The sequence below is a fragment of the Physeter macrocephalus genome, chromosome 1 (assembly GCF_002837175.3).
Source record: "Physeter macrocephalus isolate SW-GA chromosome 1, ASM283717v5, whole genome shotgun sequence".
Lineage (NCBI taxonomy): Eukaryota > Metazoa > Chordata > Mammalia > Artiodactyla > Physeteridae > Physeter > Physeter macrocephalus.
This window is the reverse complement of record NC_041214.2, coordinates 38,778,865-38,797,331: the sequence shown is the minus strand read 5'-3', so window position 1 is coordinate 38,797,331 and position 18,467 is coordinate 38,778,865. Positions and strand designations below refer to the sequence as shown.

General features: G+C 40.4%; 1 long non-coding RNA gene across 1 annotated transcript; it reads right to left on the bottom strand.

Annotated features, from left to right (window-relative positions):
* Window positions 1-249: 249 nt before the first annotated feature.
* LOC114486322 (uncharacterized) lies at window positions 250-18,467 on the bottom strand. The gene is made up of 3 exons (XR_003679905.1): window positions 18,374-18,467; window positions 12,805-12,899; window positions 250-364 (listed from the first exon to the last, which is right to left on the bottom strand). It is a non-coding gene; the product is annotated as an uncharacterized lncRNA (long non-coding RNA).

Below are 18,467 nucleotides of genomic sequence, written 5' to 3'. Positions count from 1 at the left end.
AAGGAGAAGAGAGTGAGCACACGTGCTCTGTACGGGTCATTCCTGGCCTGGAGCCTGGTTCTTAGTTGAAAGATCAGATATTCACGTTTGCCAGCACATCAAAAGATATTTGATCAGGGTGCGGTGGGGGTGGGGACTGGCACAACCAAATTCATAAGACACTGATTTATAAATCAGGAAGACAGTTTATTGACTTAAACTAGAAGTATAAGTGTGCACCTGTTTTGAAGTTGGACTCTGCGTGGCATGATGAAGAAACTCGGTCTTTGGAGTCAGGCCCACCTAGCTTTGCACCATGGCTGCATCTCTCACCAGCTACACAGCTTCTCAGACCACTCTGTTGATAAGAACATCGATGCTGCGTCTGAGACCAGAGGAAAAAAATGTCCTGATTAATTAACTATGTCTGAAGCAGTCAAGGTGGGGGGAGCAGGGGTGGCTATTTTTGGTTTATATTGCTATATGTTCTAGTTTTTACTAATCCATGTATTCTCTTCCGATAGGAAAGCCTAGTTTCTAGAATTAAAAATTGCTTTTTGAATATGGATATAAAAGATGTTTGCTGCAGGATTTTTATGGCTAGTATCATCAAGCTATCTTCACCATACAAACACAAATGACACATGAATAAGAAATGACGATTTGTGCCTCTGGATACCCACTGTCCTGCTCAGAGCTGGAGGAAAACATGGTCAAATTTTGTCTCCTGCCTACCCTCCATTTTATATACATTTTACATACCACCTGTGCTAACAGAAATATAACGCAAGCCAGAAAGGTGAGCTACATAGGCTATTTAACATTTTCTAGTAGTCACAGGAAAAAATTAAAAGTTTTTATATGTTTTCACAAAAATTTTATCATATAGTTTTATTACCCATTATACCTTGTCCTACATACTCTCACTTAGAGGATAATCTTTTTATTTAGCTATTGGCCTCAGGTATCTTTGGCTAAGGATTGTTATCTCAGAGAAGGAGACTGGGGCCCTGGTCCCCTCAAGGCTTAATCTCCCTAGTCTGCACTTGCCCCTGGGCGGCTGACAGGAGCTGCCCAGCCTGGCGTTTGTGGCTTTCTTTGTGGAGCACTGGTCTCTCTACAAGCACTGCTCTGGCAGGCTCTCAGTCAACCTAAACTGTTTTTCTACTTTGGAGTCTCCCAAAATGTCCACTATAATCGTGTACTTTTTAAAGTTGGACAAAAAGACAGGTTTCTTTCTTCTGCATAAAGCTGCATTTATGGAAGCGAATCTATAGTTTTCAGATTCAGTACGTCTGGGCTGGGGCTGGTGCATTTGCACTGCTAAGAGTTCCCGAGGGACCGCAGTTTTCTGGGCCAGGGACCACACTTTGAGAACCACTGATATATATCATTCATTTCGTTGGAGGAAGGAGATGAGACACTTTGGTATTTGAAAGTAAAAGAATTTTGTAAAGCGGAAAGCATCAGGTTACACCTTTCCTCCAAAATAAGCCAATTCCAATTCTTTGTTATTCTTTCCCCAGAACCAGCATCTTAGCATGCTCCAACACCCCCTCTTCTAAAATTTCTCCCCCAGCCTCCTGCTAGAGGCAGAGCACCCAGATCCCTCCTCTGTCCTGGCACAGACCTCGACCACAGCCCTCTACTGTTCCATGGTGCGGTAAGCATCTGGGCATGCATGTTGACAGTCTTTCGGCTGGCAGCACCATCTCCCTAATGCCAGACCTCTCATGGCAGTCACTCGAACAAAGAGTGCTGAATGATTGAGTGAATGAATGGCACGTGTTTGGAAGAGAAGAAGGGGACTATTTATATGTTTGTTAAAACTTCTCCTGAGTGTAAGAGATAACAATGACACAGGAAATTCTTTTTTAAACTAAATTAAATTAAAATTTTTATTGAAGTATAGTTGATTTTCAATGTTGTGTTAGTTTCAGGTGTACAGGAAAGTGATTCAGTTATATATATTCTTTTCCAGATTCTTTTCCCTTATGGTTATTATAAAATGTTGAGTATAGCTCCCTGTGTTATACAGTAGGTCTTTGTTGCACAGGAAATTCTTAAAAAATAAAACAACGAAAACACCTGGACCTCCTGAGAACTCATTGTAACTTTAAAATCACTTACACGGTGTCAATCACCCAGAGTTCTAAATACCCATCATGGTTCACAGACATAATTTCCATTTGACATAGATGCCGTGATTTGGGGGTGATGGAACTAAGCTGTGCTATTATGAAGAGAATGGATTCAGTGCCCTTAAAACACGGGGTCTCAGGGGCCCTTATTTTTTTATTTTAACTTTTTATTTTGGAAAATTTCAAATATATACAAAAGTAAAGAGGACAACATAATGAACCTTCATGAACCAACTGTCCAGATTCAATAATTTTCAACTCATGGCCAATTTGGTTTAATCTATAACTTCATCCACCTCATCAATCCATGTAATTCTTTTGAAGCAACTCCAACTGTCATATCATTTCAACCATAAAAAATGTCAGTGTGTATCTCAAATATACGACGATTCTTTTAAGAAGATAACACTCTCATTATCACACTTAAATAACAAATCCTTAATATCATTGAATATTCAACCCATGTTTACATTTTCCCATTGTCTCATAAACTTTTTCAGTTTATTTGTTCAAATCAGAATACAAACAGGATCAAAAATTGCAATCGGTTCATGTGCTCTTAAGTCCCTCTTTTTAATCACTAGGTTCCCATTCTATCCCCTTTTTAAAAAAATTTTTTTATTTGTTGAAGAAACTGGATTGGTTATTTTATAATGTTTCCCACATTATGTGGATTATATTCCTGCGGTATCATTTACCCTATCCCCTCCCTCCCCCTATAGGAAATAAATTTATTTTGAAAGTATTATATGTTATCCTTTCATTAAAAAAATAAATTAAAGCACTTCCCTGGCGGTCCAGTGGTTAAGACTCCGTGCTTCCACTGCAGGGGGCGCAGGTTCGATCCCTGGTTGGGGAACCTAAGATCCCAAATGCCATGCAGCAAGGCCAAGAAAATAAAAATTTTAAAAAAGTTAAATAGTAACATACCGTACTACACGCACTTTTCTCTGCCTTGCTTTTTTCACTCAACCTTATATCCTGGTGATCCCTCCACAGCAGTTCACAGAGGTGGTCCACAGTCCTTTTTTATAGTTGCATAGTACTCCACCACATGGATGCTACATAGCTTATTCATCCAGTCCCCTACTGATAGACATTTGGGTTGTTTGAAGTTTATTGCTATTACAAATAGTGCTGCAGTGAACAGCCAATATATCTCTTTGTATTTTTGCCAGGTTATCTTTGGAATAGATTCCTAGAAGGGACACAGCTGAGACAAGGGATAATTGCATCTGTAGTTTTGCTAGAAACTTCAGGCACTCTGCTTTTAAACGTAATGTGTTTCTAGAAGTTTTGTCATAAAAGGAAGTCTGGAAAAGATCCTATTTTAGTTATCTGCTGCTAAACAACAACTAACCCACAAAAGTAGTGGCTTAAAACAGCCCCATTTATTATTTTCTCATGATTGTGTAGTTTGGGTGGGGTTCCTCTGGAATGGTTTGTCTCTGCTGCATCTGGTTGGCTGGGACAGCTTGGATGGGTTGGAGAATCCAAGATGGCTTTATTCATGTTTCACACCTCAGCTGCAGTGGCTGCGATGGCTGGACGCTGGCTGGGCTTCTCTCTGTCCATGTGGTTTCATATTGTCCAGAATTCCAAGTTTCTTAAACATGGTGTCTAGGTCCCAAGGCAGTAAAACTGGAAGTTGCAAGGACTCTTAAGGCCCAGGCCCCAAAGTCATATGACGTTACTTTGACTTCTACTGAGCACGTCTCAAGGCCACCAGATTCAAGGGGGAGGGGAACAAACTCCATCTCTTGTTGGGAGGATGATGTACGTGTAGATAATATACGTACAGAGATGAAAGAAACTGTTGACGGCCACCTTTGCAGACAATTTACCACAGACCCCAACTGCATATATGTGTTACACAGACCACAAATGTTCTTATCTACTGTTCTTATCTACTTCAGTGTCAGCAGACTGCGGAAAGGGTCCATAAAGGTGGTGAGAAGTGAAACACCTCTTTAGACTGCAGCGTTCAGTGTGTGTAGTGGTAAAGCTCTACAGGGGGCCCAAAGTGGAGATAACATCTGTCACGCAAAAGGGAGAAAGTCCTCCTTTGCGGCAGGGCACTTGATCACCTACCTAGAACATAAACCTATCAACAGCTGTTGTATTAATTCACTCTGTCTGTGTTTATTCAAGAACAGGGTTCCATGCTCCAAGAGCACAGCGGTGAACACAACAGACAAGGTCCCAGCTCTATGGTACTTACTTACATTCTAAATGGGGAAACGCAGAACACAATCAGGGATAGAAAGATAAACAAGAGAATATCCTGCCCTTGAGGAAGATACAATGTAGCTGAAAGTAGGGGTAAGCAATGGTGACCTAGCTAGAACCAAGTAGAGATAATGGAAAGACAAACACAACTTTGTATGAGCAGAGCATAATCCAGATTAGGGCACCTGCTCTGCATAAGTAGCTACAACACCAGCAAGAATGTCTGCAGAGGTATGGACAGTAATGAGGAAGACAGCAGTTCACAGGAAAAGAGAGGAAGGGAGGGAGCACGGTGGCTGGGGGAGTTGGGGAATTCTGCAGATGGGAGAGATGCACGGTGGTTACCAGCCTCTGCCTGGGTACCTGACGCCATATTGGTGGGTCCCAGGGGGACCTGTGTGATTAAAGGTTCTCACCAAGACGGCTTCCCCCCAAGGTGGGCTCTCACTACTTGTTGAGAGAGAGAGAAAGACAAAATGGGGACTTAAGACTGACGGATTGACCTGGGAGGTGGTGCTGTTCCATGTAAAATATCATATTGTTTGAAGGTCAAAACTGGAGTCCCCTGACAGGTGTTCAAGGCTTGGTCTCTGGCTCTCAACCCCACATGCTCTCCCTTGGTGATCTCACTCAGTGTGCGGCTTTCCAGAGCATCTAAATGCCAGTGACACACAAAAGATCTTCAACGCTGACATCTTGCCATACTTACATACCAACAATTAATCGTACGGCACAGGGAACTATAGCCAGCCTCCTGGGATAAGCCATAATGGAAAAGAATATAAAAAAAAGAATGCATATATGTGTATAACTGAGTCACTTTGCTGTATAGCAGAAATTAACACAACATTGTAAATCAACTACACTTCAAAAAACAAAAAAACAAAAAAAACCCCTGCATACCACGCGGAAGCCTAACAGGCACCGTGAGCATCACATGGCCAAAATGGAATCCTTGATTTTTCCTGCAAAAAATCTACTCCTCCCCCAGCTTCCCTGTCAGTGAGTGGCACCTCCAGCACCAAGTTACTGGAGTCCAAACACTGGAGCCTTTCTTGACTCCTCTCTTTTTCTAACACCCCACACGCAGCCGATCAGCTTGCCCTGTTGCTCTACCTTCAGAAGAGATCTCAGATTCAACCACTTCTCAACACTTCTTCCCCTGCACCAAGCCTCCACCACCTCTCACTGTCTAACAGATTCCCCCACTCCCTCTCATGCTCCCCTTGGTCTATTCCCTACCCAACTGCCAGGGGAAACTTTTTTTTTTTTTTTTTTTTGTGGTATGCGGGCCTCCCTCTGCTGTGGCCTCTCCCGTTGCGGAGCACAGGCTCCGGACGCACAGGCTCAGCGGCCATGGTTCCCCTGCATCGGCAGGCGGACGCGCAACCACTGCGCCACCTGGGAAGCCCCCAGGGGAAACTTTTAAAACTAAAACTAAGGTCACAGAATATCCCTCGTTAAAACCTTCCAATGGCTTTACCACAGCAATTAAATGAAAATTCAAACGCCTAACCTCTCATTTGGCTTACAAGGCCCAGATTATTCTAGTCCCTGACTTGGGCTTCAAGCTCACCTTATGTTACACTTTCCTGTCCTTGCAACGCTCCAGCCACAATGGCCTTCTTTATGTGTCTTAAACATGCTTAACTTACTGCCTCCTTGGAACATTGCTCTTTCCCCTCCATCTCTGCATGGCTGAAAATTCTTTTTTTAGGTCTCACCTTCCGGACAACTGTATCTAAAGGAGCCCATAGTTAAAATTCACTAAGCAGGGCAAAAGGGTACAGTGATGACAAACTCTTGTGGTACTTACATTCTAAATCGAGGGAATCAGAACCTGGTAAGGTATACCCTGTTACCCTGCTTTACAGCCTTCATAGCATTGATTGTACTCTGAAAAATATCTTACTCATTTTTTTATTATGTCCATCTCCCTGGTTCAGTATACATTGGCAAAGGGAGATAGGACAGGGCTCTTAGCTATCTTGCTCTGTATGGTACTTCTAGCCCTTACAATGGGGCCTAGCATACAGCTGGATCTCAATGAACTATATGAGTGAATATAGTGAACTGTATGCGTGAATGTGCTTGCATATATTAAAAAATATAGGAGTAAATTACAGTTACAAAGGAAGAATCTGTTATAGATGAAAAGCTGTTTATATCCTCTTCACCTCAATTATATCCTTCTAAACCTTGACCTCCAATCCCACCCCAACATTATGTTGATGTCAAGGGTTATTGGACACATTCATTACATTTGCCATCAGGGGAATGGACATCAGCCTAATTACCCTAAGGTGACATACACTTCCTAGAGGGCAACATACCTCTTTGCTTCCCGCAAAAATGTATTCTTACAGGGCAGTGTTAAATGTAGATGTTCCAGGGATGGGTTCTAATGGCATTTTCTTTGGTCTTTGACAAGAGCAATCATGACCTAGCCAGAACCAAAGAGACATAATGGAAAGACAAACACAACTTTGTGTAAGTGGAGGAAAACAAACACGGATTAGGGCACCTTCTCTGCACCCTATATGGACTAATACAAACAACAATGAACCTGATTTAACAGTCTGATGCTGGACAAACTATTTTGTCCTTCATTACAGAAAGAATTTCCTCTTTCTGTAACATCTAGATAATCATGCTTATTCTTCCTGACTTCCTTGTGATAGGTGTATTATTTTGTATCACAATATTAGGCGCAGAGGTCTCTTGGGAATCATTTAATCCCTCTCCAAATGTGGAAACTGAAGCCAGGTGAGGTTAAGTGATTGACCCAAGCTCACAGCTAATTATTGGCAGGGCTGGAAATAGAGCTCAGATCTCAGGAACCTCAGGCTAGTGTTCTTTCTGCCTCACCATACTGAAACGTTTGCCCTGTTGTTTAGCTTCTTACAGGTGTATGCATTATCTTCAAGTTAGCTCATACAACTCTTGAGCACAGTGATAATAATTCCTCTCTCCCACAGTGCTTAGTTGGTCACATATAAATAACTACTTATTGGGACTTGCCTGGTGGTCCAGCGGTGAACACTCCGTGCTCCCAGTGCAGGGGGCCTGGGTTCGATCCTTGGTCAGGGAACTAGATCCTGCATGCCACAACTAAAAGATCCCGCAAGCGGCAATGAAGATCCTGATTGCTGCAACTAAGATCCGGCGCAGCCAAATAAGTAAATAAATAAATATTTTAAAAATACTTATTAAATGAAGGAATAGTCTGCCATCAGTCCACAGTACCCGCCACCCCTCCCTGTTGTAATCGTCAGCAACTTTCCAGTTATCTCCCCTCATTCATTTGCACCTGCCTTTCTCTCCATGTGACCCAGCTTTTCTTGGTAACTTTAACAAGCTCATAAATGGTCCACCTGACAACTCTGGCCACTCAGTTTCCTAAACTCCTCACCTCCAATGATCTTTTCCTCCACCCCACGTTAGCTACCCATTCCCATGCTCGTATAACTCGAAACCTTGATTTTAAGCACTCCATTATTTGACCGTTGCCTCCTGTCTCCTAGTTCACTTTTTTTTTTTTTTTTTTGGTACGCGGGCCTCTCACTGTAGTGGCCTCTCCCATTGCAGAGCACAGGCTCCGGACGCGCAGGCTCAGCCGCCATGGCTCACGGGCCCAGCCGCTCCGCGGCATGTGGGATCTTCCCGAACCGGGGCACGAGCCCGTGTCCCCTGCATCGGCAGGCGGACTCCCAACCACTGTGCCACCAGGGAAGCCCTAGTTCACTTATTTTAATACCTGCACTCCAGCCACTCTCCAACCCCACCAGGAACTCTGATCCTTTGGCCCCACGTTCGTTTCTCACTGTCCTTCCTCTCCTCACCCTCTTCTTCATCCAGCTAGACTCCCTGGTCCACCACTGCCATTACTTCTTCGTGTACATCCACAACGCCCTTGCCATTTTCTTACTCTATCATACTTGCCCGGAAAAACTCCAGTCCTGGTTAAAGCCAACTCTATACTTTGTCCTTACACCCAAGCAGTGGAACCAACCTGGTTAAAACAGTCATAACTTGCTGTTTAAACTTATGATCATAAATTATAGGAGGACCCTCGGCAGTGCCTGGTAACTCTTCATGTCTTTAGTCTACCCTCTCTCACGCTTCCAGATGCCCAGTCCTCAGTCTGACCTGATACTCTCACCTACTGATACTCTGGGAAGAAAATAAAGCAAAACAAAAGAGAGCTAATAGCATCTTATCCAATAATCTTATCTTCTCTACTCTCCCAACCTCCATGCCTTAAGATGGATGAAGTGTCTGTGCTCTTAATTAAGGCTAAATTTTCTGTTGAGACAGTTCTCCACGTGTCTCACATTTCTTTTGTTTCATGCTATCTTATCAAGGATGTTTGTAGAGTGAACAGCCTTGGAGATAGAGATAGTGTCTCCCTTTGGAACCAATATCAGGGATGCTTACTGTCCAGTGTAATAAAAATAATGTCTCTCTCTGGAGCAAAGGACAGGCATGTTTACTGCCCCATATAAAAGACTGAGGTTTGCTGAGTTCAGATTTCCTTACTTGTAATGCAACCCACTGAGTGTGTAGGTGTCACCTGGCTCTCTTCACACTGCTCTGTGCGAACTGAGGTTCAGGAAACTGATGCAAGAAAATTCTGATGCTCTGGTTACCACTCTCGCTGTGAGAAATGAAGTCCTTTGTCTCTGACCCAGGAGTCTCACATTTTCTGCCAGCATCCATGAAATTGTGACAGGCTAACTTGTTAGTATGCAAGTAGGGTAAAGTCTCAGACACTTCAGAGTTCTTGACATGTTCTGATGCATCCTCTGAACCGCATCTCATCCCCCCTTGCCTTCTCAAGGACTTTGCTCCCGCAGGTATCTGCTCTCTCCTTCACCTGGTCAATTTTCCCCTTTTGACTGTGTCACTCCTCAGCCTATGCACAGGTAATAACTCCCATGTTAAAAGACAAAAACAACTTCCCTTTGGCTTCTCATTCCTCTCCATTTACTGCCCCACATCTCTGCTGCCTTTTTTTTTTTTTTTTGTGGTATGCGGGCCTCCCCCTGCTGCGGCCTCTCCCGCTGCGGAGCACAGGCTCCGGACGCGCAGGCTCAGCGGCCATGGCTCACGGGCCCAGCCACTCCGCGGCATGCGGGATCCTCCCAGACCGGGGCGCGAACCCGGTTCCCCTGCATCGGCACCTTTTAAAACAAGACTACTTGAAAAAAATTGTCTGTATTCTTTACCCCCACTTCTTCACTTCTCATTCCCTTCAGATTTTCAATGACACAAGTTTCTTGAAACCCTTCCTAAGGCTGTCAGCCACCTCCAGAGAGTCTAATCCAATGGTCAATTCTCATTTCTCTTTTTATTGGACTTAGTAGCACTCAACCAGGTGACTACTCTCTTACCTGAAATACATTCTGTCTTGATGTGTGTTTTCTTATCCCACTCAATCTCTTTTGCTGGCTCTTCCTACTGTACTGAGGTTATGTGATCTTTGTTCTTCATTCCATTAATACAGTATATTACATTAATTGATTTTCAGTTGTTAAACTAACCTTGCATTCCTGAAGTAAATCCAACTTGGTCGTGGTATATAATTTTTTTTTTGAATGTTGAACTCGATTTGATATTTTGTTAAGGATTTTTGAATCTTTGTCCATGAAGGATTCATCTGTAGTTGTTTTTTTTGTTTGTTTTTCTTGTGACAGCTTTGTCTGCTATGGTATCAGGGTATCACTGGCCTCATAAAATAAGTTGGGAAGTGCTCTTTTTTGTCTTCTGAAAGTTTATGAAAGACTGGTATTATTTCTTCTTTAATTTATTTTATTTATTTTTATTTTTGGCTGTGTTGGGTCGTTGTTGCTGTGTGCGGGCTTTCTCTAGTTGTGGTGAGCGGGGACTACTCTTTGTTGTGGTGCACGGGCTTCTCATTGCAGTGGCTTCTCTTATTGTGGAGCAGGGGCTCTAAGTGCTCGGGCTTCAGTAGTTGTGGCACGCAGGTTCAGTAGTTGTGACTCTTGGGCTCTAGAGTACAGGCTCAGTAGTTGTGGCACACAAGCTTAGTTGCTCCACGGCATGTGGGATCTTCCTGGACCAGGGCTCGAACCCATGTCCCCTGCATTGGCAGGCAGATTCTTAACCACTGCGCCACCAGGGAAGCCCTATTTCTTCTTTAAACATTTGATAGAATTCATCAGTAAAGCCATCTGGGCCAGGGATTTTGTTTGTGAGATTTTAAATTACTAATTCAGTATCTTTACTTGTAGGTTTAGTCAAATACTTTATATCTTCTTGAGTTGGTTTTGTTTGTGTACTTCTAGAAATTTGTCCATTTCATCCAAGTCTTTTAATTTGTTGGCATTAAGCTGTCAATAATATTCCCTTATAATCCTTTCAATTTCTATAGGGTAGGTAGCAGTATCCTATTTTCTTTCCTGATTTTGATAATTAGTGCCTTCTCTTGTTTTCTTAGTCTGTCTAGTTAAGGGTTTGTCAATTTTGTTGATCCTTTCAAAGAAGCAAATTAAAAATTTTTTCTCTATTCCTTTTCTGTTATAACATTTATTATTTCATTCCTTCTGCTTGCTTTGGGTTTAGTTTGCTCTTTGCTTCCTAGTTTCTTCAGATGGAAGCTTAGATTTTTTATTTGAGACCTTTTCCCTTTTCTGATATAGGCATCTAAAGTTATACATTTCTAACCACTGCTTTAGATACATCCCATAACTTTTGATATGTTGTATATTTTTCATTCAGCCCAACTTATTTAATTTCCCTTGCGATTTCTTCTTTGACTTATGGGTTATCTAGAAGTGTGTTGCTTAATTTCCGAATATGTGGTGTTTTCTCACATTTATTTGTTGTGGATCTCTAATTTAATTTCATTGTGATCAGAGGACATACTTTGTATAATTTCAATATTCTTTATTTTATTGGGACTTATTTTGGTCTTCAGCATATGGTCTATCCTAGAAAATGTTTCATGAGCACTTGAAATGTGTATGTTGCAGTTATTGAGTGGAGTGTTCTATAAATAGTAGTTAAGACAAGTTGGTTGAGAGTGTTGTTAAAGTCTTCTCTAGTTGTTCTATCAATTATTTAATGTAGGGTGTTAAAATCTCTATTATTGATTGTCTATTTCTCCTTTCATTTCTGCTGGATTTTGTTTCATACATTTTGGGGTTTGGTTCCTAGCTGTATGTATGTATGTATATATATATATACACACACACACACATATATATTTATTTATTTTAAAATATTATTTATTTATTTATTTAATTTTTTTTTTTTGGCTGCGTCGGGTCTTAGTTGCGGCATGCGGGATATTTCTCTGTGGTGCGCGGGCTCTTCATTGCGGTGCATGGGCTTCTCTCTAGTTGTGGTGTGCGGTTTTTTTTTCTCTTCTCTAGTTGTGGCGCACGGGCTCCAGAGCGCATGGGCTGTGTAGTTTGCGGCACGCAGGCTCTAGTTGAGGTGTGTGACCTCAGTAGTTGTGGAGCGCGGGCTTAGTTGCCCCGCAGCATGTGGGATCTTAGTTCCCTGACGAGGGATTGAAACCGCATCCCTTGCATTGTAAGGTGGATTTTTTACCACTGGACCACCAGGGAAGTCCCTATATATTTATAATTGTTATATCTTCTAGATGTTTTGACCTTTTATCAAAAATGTCTCCAGTAATATTTCTTGTCTTAAAGTTTATTTTGTCTGATATTAACATAGCCACTCTAGGTCTCTTGTGGTTACTATATTTTTTTCTTATTTTTTAAAAATTGAAGTATAGTTGATTTACAACGTTGTGTTAACTTCTGCTGTACAGCAAAGTGATTCAGTTATACATATATATACATTCTGTTTATTTAATATTCTTTTCCATTATGGTTTATCACAGGATAATGAATACAGTTGTCTGTGGTATAAAATAGGACCTTGTTGTTTATCCATTCCATATGTAATAGCTTACATCTGCTAACTCCAACCTTCTACTCCATCCTTCCCCCACCCCCTCCCCCTTGGCAACCACAATTTTGCTCTCTATGTCTGTGAGTCTGTTTCTGTTTTATAGATAGGTTCATTTGTGTCATATTTTAGATTCCACATATAAGTGATATCATATGGTATTTGTCTTCCTCTTTCTGACTTACTTCACTTAGTATAATAATCTCTAGGTCCATCCATGTTGCTGCAAATGGCATTATTTCATTCTCTTTTATGGCTGAGTAGTATTCCATTGTATATATGTACCACATCTTCTTTATCCATTCATCTGTCGATGGACATTTAGGTTGCTTCTATGTCTTGGCTATTGTGAATAGTGCTGCTATGAACATAGGGGTGCATGAATCTTTTTGAATTACAGTTTTATCTGGATATATGCCCAGGAGTGGGATTGCTGGATCATATGGTAATTTTAGTTTTAGTTTTCTGAGGAACCTCCATACTGTTTCCTATAGCAGCTGTAACAACTTACATTCTCTTGCGGTTATTTTTTGCATGTTGTATCTTTTCCATCCTTTACTTTCAATCTACTTATATCTTTGAATCCCAGGTGTGTCTCTTGCTGACCTGTAACACAAAGTTGGAGCTTGCTGTTTTATTCAGTCTGATAAAATCTGCCTTTTGAGTAGGGTGTTTAGTCCAATCACATTTAATGTACTTATTGATATAGTTAGAATTTCTTTTGCTATTTTGATAGTTGTTTTGTATATGTCTCATGTCTTTTTTATTCCAAGGAAGTAATGAAATCATGAAGTGCCAGTGTATTTGTAAACTACTTAATTTCTTGCTAAATAAAATATACAAAATACAGAAAAATAGAAGGACTCATACATCTGTCACTCAGACATAACTTTATTTAATGTTGCAGTATATTTTCTACCAGAGTTAAATTTTTCTATTCAGATATTTGCTTGCTTCATTTTTAAGAGCTTATATCATACCATTCATACAATCGTATATTTTTATCTCAGGCAGTCTACTATATGCATTTTCCATGTGTTTCAACTACAGAGGAGCAGTCATCAGCAGGGAGATAATTGAAGCAGTTAAGCAGAGACCCCCTTAGAAGAGCTTTTGACTCAGTGAAATGGTTCTGAGGGCCCTGTTTTTGAAATAAGTGCCCTTGTCAAAGAACTGGACAGGTCCAAGGGTTGGTTTGGAAGACAAGATGTCTGAGCAGCACCTGTTGCATCATGAGTCTCAGTTATACTTGGTTCTTAGTTTCTTACTTTGTGAAATATAACAAAGGAAAGGCATTGTCTCTAGTATGCTTGGTAAAATTCACCTGTAAAATGGCTGGATTTAGTGTCTTGGAGAAGTGGTATGAACTATTCTTTTTTTACTGTTGATTATGTGTGTGTACGTGTGTGTTCATGTATAAATCTCACATGGTATCAAGCTTATTGATTTTATGGTATTCTAACGTTTTGTCTGCTTGTCTATTAGTTTCTGATGGTGCAGTTGCCAACCTCTCTACGTAGTTCCATCAAATTTTGCTTTATGTGGTTAAGTGCACACAAATTCATGAATGTATCATGACTGTGTATCTTCATGGGGGATAGTTTCTTTTATGATTCCTACCAATCACCTCTTTATCTCTATCAGTCCTTCTTGCCTTAAATTCTTATGCCTGATATTAATGTTATTAGACAAACAATTTTGGGGTATTTTCTTGGTATATAGTTTTCTTTAATTGCCTTTCCCCAAACTTTTTGGTAATATTTTCTAACCATATATCTTGCAAACAGCACATAGTTGGATTTCTTTTTTTAAAAATCCAGTCTGAATGTATTTGTTGTGTTGTTGTTGCTTTTTAATAGACAGGACTAAACCATGTATATTTATTGTGATTAATAATATACTTGGACTGCTTTATACAATCTTATTTGAGTTTCTTATTTATCATAATTTTAGTTTGCGTTTCCTTTTCTTCTTTCTTGCCCGCTAATCTGGTAACTAACTCTTCTCTAGGTCATTTTTTTTTCTCTCTCTCCATAGGTTTGGAAGTCACCCATTCTCTTTCTCTTATTTTGGTGAGTCTCCTATGTTTAATATATATACCACTAAGGGACTCTGTCATATTCAAGGCTGCCATAATCTTTTAAATAGCCTTTCTATATTTGGGATAATTCCCTGGTCACAGATCCCTCTTCCCCAGTGTAAAACTGAGAACTCAAATTCCCTGCCTCCCTTGCAGCTAGGATGCAGGCCTATGACACTGGCTCTGCTAACCAGAAGCACCAGTGGAAATGTGAGGATGTGAGGATACAAGCTCTGCACATGGCTCCCACTGTCCTGGTGCAGGTAGAGGCCGATATCCAGTTTGTAGAGGTGGCAGTGGCCGCAAGACTAATTTTCTGACACAGAATTGGCATTGATGCTGATGGCGGGAGCAGATGAAGACAAGTTGAGCTCCTGGCATTTGGTGTTTGATGGGAGCAGCAGCAGTTTCTTTATCACACCAGCTCTATTACATGGTTTAGAGCACTTTTTCTAGAAGCTCAGCCCACGCTTGTTTTTTCAGCTCTCCCAGTGACTCTGGGAGCTGTTGAAGATCGATTTAAGAAATTCTTGCTTGGATTTTGTTGTTTGCAACAAAAAACTTTAACCAATGTAATAGCTTGTCAAAGTCTAAAATTTAAGACTACCTCACTCCTTCTGAATAAAAAAAGTTGTCTTTAACTCAGAACTCCTTTCTGACATTATCTACCACATTTTTAAGGGCTAATAACTTAATTTCACCTGGTTTTAAAATTCCAAAATACGGGTACTTAAAAAAATACTACTGATTTAGATTAACCAATATATTCACTGATTTATCGGTTTATCCTTCCTTCTTCCACTCACTTATTCCTTTTGGGTTCAGCTTTTTTCTTGTTGGAGTAGATTCTTTCGAATCTTTTTCAATGACCATCTGTGAGTCCTAAATTTTAAAAATGTGTTTATTTTATTCTTCCTCTTGAAAGATGGTTTAGCAAGGAATAGAATTCTAGTTTCTCAGGATGGACTCTCAATACATTGAAGATATTTCCCATTGTCTTCCATAGCCTATTGTTGCGAATAAATCTGCTAACAGGTTGACTGTCATTTCTTTTAAGATAACTTGACTTTCCTCAGTGGTAACTCTGAACATTTTCTTATTGTGTTTGGTATTCTCTAATTTCACTACTATGTACGGGTCTCAATTTAAAAAACTTACTCTGCTTGAGCCTTAGCATCTCCCTTTGATCTGATAACTCATTTTTCTTCCAGTCTGACAAATTCTCACGCATCACTTCTATGGAGATTGCTTCTCCTTCATACTCTATTTCCTCCCCTCCAGAAACTCTTTTATATGTGTATGAGGTTTTCCAATTCTATGCTCTAGGTCTCTGAACATATCTTTGCTGCTTTGGCAGTTTATTATATGCATTTTCCATGTATTTCAGGCTATCATAAAAACCATTCTATAATATAAGGATTATCTGGCTCAAAAGTCATCAACAGTTGTCTACTTCCTGTCACATAAGCTACCCTTTTGGCTTTCCAGGTCCTCATGCATCCAGGCCCTGTCATTGATTAGCTGGGTAACAATGGGCACACTCCTTCTTTGGACCCCAGTTTCCTAACTTAAAAAGGTTACTGAAAAACTTAAATGATGTAAAGCATATAAGGCGCTGGCAAATGCCCACCATGGTTGTAGCACAGTAAGTAAACTTGGGTGTGGCTGCCTAGCTCATAGCAATTACCCTGGTGGTCACATCTACATGACATCTTTCCTCCCACTGTTTTTTTGGGTTTTTTTTTGCGGTAAGCGGGTCTCTCACTGTTGTGGTCTCTCCCGTTGCGGAGCACAGGCTCCAGACGCGCAGGCCCAGCGGCCATGGCTCACGGGTCCACAGGTCCAGCTGCTCCGCAGCACGTGGGATCCTCCCGGACCCGGGGCACAAACCCGCGTCCCCTGCATCGGCAGGCGGACTCTCAACCACTGCGCCACCAGGGAAGCCCCCTCCCACTGTTTTAAACATGAATTCTGAACAGAAGCTGTCATCAATTCTCAGACCTTGCTTCCTTGGTTATAGTGATTGGCTGAGGCATGGGCACATGAGTCAAGCCTGATTAGTCATTCCTTGAGACTTTTAAATTTGAGGTTTCCTTCATGACTGCACAGTACTTAAGATGTGAGTTGAGCCGCTGGCTGCAGTAAGGGAGAATGAAAGTGACACTTAGAAAAGGGTGGGGCGATAAGGGTGGGACAGAGAGATTACCAATACCATTCAAGTTCCTGGCGTCATCAGCTTTGATAACATGGGACTTTTCAATCCTACAGATTCCTTTAATATTTAAATATTTTATATATATATATATGGCAGAATAACCTTATAATAAAGATTTAAAAAATAGTATCAGAATTTGAACATGTATCTTATTTCATTTTATTGCTCAATGACATAGATTTCTTATTCCTATTTTTCAGAATGATTGTTACCCTCTCTCCACCTATGGAAATGTAGTTGTTGAAATAATATTAAATTTGAATGGTTCTGCAGAGTTCCCACAGCCTTTTTATTTATTTATTTATTTATTTATTTATTTATTTATTTATTTATTTATTTATTTATTTATTTATTTATTTATTTATTTATTTATTTATTTATTTATTTATTTATTTATTTATTTATTTATTTATTTATTTATTTATTTATTTATTTATTTATTTATTTATTTATTTATTTATTTATTTATTTATTTATTTATTTATTTATTTATTTATTTATTTATTTATTTATTTATTTATTTATTTATTTACGAACCCGTGTCCTCTGCATCGGCAGGCGGACTCTCAACCACTGCGCCACCAGGGAAGCCCCCCCACAGCCTTTCATATCATTATCTTATTTGATTGTATGAAGATAAGTAGGCCAGGTAATGTTATGCTTAGTTTTTACAGTTAGTGAAATTAAGATGCAAATTAAATGGTGTTCAGGGTGGAGGAGGGTGAGAACCAAGCTGGATATTAAGCATAATCTATTGGGAGCTTGGAACCTTCTATCTGCAAGTTGTCAGGGATGGTGCCTTGTAAAATACTTTCATTAACTAATGTTAATTAGAAAATTTCAGAAGAGCCCTGAAAACTTTCATTAGCTCAATCCTAAAACCTATTAAAATGCATACTTGGTCCACAATTTACATTCATACTCTCAAATGCACTTGTTTTTCCCAAAGTGAATCTTCCCCTTCTTCCTAATCAAGTTCCTGTTATGCTTTTAAATTCTAGAACTTTTAACTCAGAGGAGAGATTTTTGGGGGTGGGTCGGGGGAAGAGGGGGATGTATTAATTCCTGGCTAGACATCCACAGTGCTTAATAGGCTGTGTATGAATGAGGGTAAATTCTTACACTCCTGGACTAAGAACTCTGTATTGGACTTAGCACATGGGTAATTGTTTACAAAGGTGACTTGTGATCAAAAAGTACTCTAGCAATATTATCACAACACCTCTGTTGTGGAGAATTCAAGTGTTTTCAAAATATTAACTCCTTCACCCTCACTGAACTGACAGGAGAGGCGGCATGGGAAACAGCATTCCTATTTTATGTGCAGGAGTTGATGAAGTAAAGGGGAGAGAGGTACTGAGGATGCAAAGCAAGAGCAGTCTGGCTTCATCATGAGTGTTACCTCGCAGTTGTGAGAATCCCTCCATTTTAATTTGAAAATATAATTTATGATGAGGAATGTCATTTTAGATAATTGTTTCTATAGAATCAAGTCTTTGGTATGCCAAAGAATATTGGAAGGATCATGCTATTAGTCAGCAGTGCTTTTCATGTTGCACTCTGATATTTTCATTTTTTAAGGGGCTAAAAGTAGCTTTTTGTTATAAGTGCAGCACTATAAGACACTGACAGTCCTGGCATAGGTCCCCTTTTCTCCCGACTGCCATTAGACCCATATCGATCCTCTAAATAAAGTCTGTCCCAAGAGACACAATTGATGTAGGGAACAGGGAACTTTTAAAAACCAAGCCTGACGTCACACATTTGTGTTCTAACCATCTGTACCTTTTATTAACCAAGGGCTGGAGTCGCCCGGGCGGACAGACACAGGCGCACAGCAGTCTTCTCCCACACAAGCCTGGAATGGCAACAGTGTGCT